Source organism: Pteronotus mesoamericanus, unplaced genomic scaffold, assembly GCF_021234165.1.
Source record: "Pteronotus mesoamericanus isolate MK-2021 breed Mesoamerican mustached bat unplaced genomic scaffold, CSHL_Meso_final contig_94, whole genome shotgun sequence".
Classification (NCBI taxonomy): Eukaryota; Metazoa; Chordata; class Mammalia; order Chiroptera; family Mormoopidae; genus Pteronotus; species Pteronotus mesoamericanus.
The window spans coordinates 10809062-10811319 of NW_026555285.1; positions in this window are offsets into that span (position 1 = coordinate 10809062).

Here is a 2258-nt window from a genome sequence, read left to right on the forward strand (position 1 = left end):
GATGATGAGGGTACTGTGTTAACTTACTGGAGTCATCTAGGGACACTACTTCTTCACTAGAATTATGGAACTATCTGATTCTGTTTGGTTCAGTGTAGAAATCACATTTAAATTTAGTCCCAGGGCTAAATGTGGTCCAATGTCATTGAGAAGTTAATTTCTTAAAGTACTAGAGGTGTCTCCAAGGATTTATGATGGACTGATAATCAGACTTAACTTATCTAACATATAAAACCACTATCATACCAATATAGTATGATATGCAAGGTTTTTTAAGCTTTAAAAACTTCCCAAGCAGTATTACTTTGAAACTTAACTGAAGGTCATTGATAAAAAATTTTAATGTACGAATAGAGAGACATGTGTACTCTCTGTACAGTTAAATTTCTCATCATCTGGGTATAATTTCTAGAATACTTAACAGAAATAGCAAAATCATAACAGTAGCAGCAAGGAGCTAGAGACCTGAGATTTAGCCAAATTTAACTAGTAGCTAGTTTTGTTATAATGGAAAGTTGTCAAAACTGAGAGCATAACTTTTATTACTGGTTAAATAAAGGGATTGAATTTGATGATCAACAATTTTCTTTCTAAATTTCATGATTATGTGGTTCTCATGATAGCACTATCTTTTACACAACTTAAATGTATTTCATATATGCTTTTATAAAAGTCTATATTTATTTTTCTCTTATTATTTCTTTTACTTTATCTGGACCAAAATTTGTCTTTACTAAACCTGAAATTCATCTCAATTCAAGCTTATAAATTTAACATTAAGTATGGGAAATATAAATAGAAAATTACTAATTTTTGCAACTAATTTAGGTACCTCTAATGATGAGCAATTATCAGAAATAAAAGGGTATGAGTAATACTTTATAAGCCTAGTTAAGTAACAAAATCTTTCCTTGTGCTTGACAAAATTGAATACAGAGAAGACATTTATAGATAATCTCAAAATTGCTGCAATAAGCATATTTATAAAAATGTCAATTCATTCTCTGGCTAATGTTAAGAATAAGTTGAAGTTGAACAAGAATTCAAATCGTAGTAACATTGAGTTCATAAAAACTTTATCACATACCGTACTTTAAAATTATGTGACTAACATTTTTGTTCAATTTTAAATTCTTTTTTCTTAAGTCATCTTTCTAGAAATTTTGTTCAGAAGAGTTTGAAGTTGCACTAAAAACGTTTTGTCAGCATATTTATTTTATTTTGTTTAAGATTAAACTTAAATAAAAGAAATAGCTTTCTTAGATACTTTGAGAAAATAGTCAAGCATACAAGATAAGATTATAAAACTATGAGGATTTGAAAAAAAGAATATGGAACAATTTAAATCTTTTGAACTTTTTTTTAAGAATTCAGCTGATAAATGAAAAAACTAGCAGAAAGTCTTTCATTTGCAGATAACTGATGGAATTGAAGAGTCACAAGAATGAGAAATTACACAGGCAATATTTATATCCATTTACTAATTTAAAAATAAAGAAATTAAAAACACTATTCTAAGAGTAAATCTATATATGTACAATCCATAAATACCTTTCAAAGAAAATAAAAGCTGTAAATGATACCAAAAAATACATTTTTTTTAGATTGCAGAAAGTCATTATATAGCAAGCCTATATTGTAGAATTTTTTAATTTTTTAATTTTTCTATTACAGTTGTCCCAATTTTTCCTCTTTGCCCTCCTCTGCCCAGCCTACCACCCATTCCCACAGTCAATCCCCACACTGTTTTCTGTGTCCATGGGTCATTCATGCATGTTCTTTGACTAGTCCCTTCCCCTTCTTTCTGCCATTATCCCCTTCCTCTCTGGTGGCTGTCAGTCCGTTCCATGTTTCCGTGTCTCTGGTTCTATTTTGCTTGTTAGATTATTTTGTTCATTAGATTCCTGTTATAGGTGAGATTATATGGTATTTCTCTTACTACTGGCTTATTTCACTTAGCATAATATGCAAGACTTTACTGTAGAATTTATTGACTTCTTTTATAATATTAGAACAAAAGAATAAGATCATGGAACACTAAAGAGGTAAGTTAAAGAGTACGATCATCTCTACATCTCAGCCTTGCCAAAGAATTTTTAATAGCACCTCTGTTCTGCTTGGGAAGAAGAGCTGAAAACATGGACAATTTCTGCCCCACTGAAAGCCTGAAGCCATTGTTATCATTATATAAATTAATGGATGTCGACAACAGAGCTAGAAACTGGGCTTGGCTATTTCAGGAAAGAGCACGAAAGAAA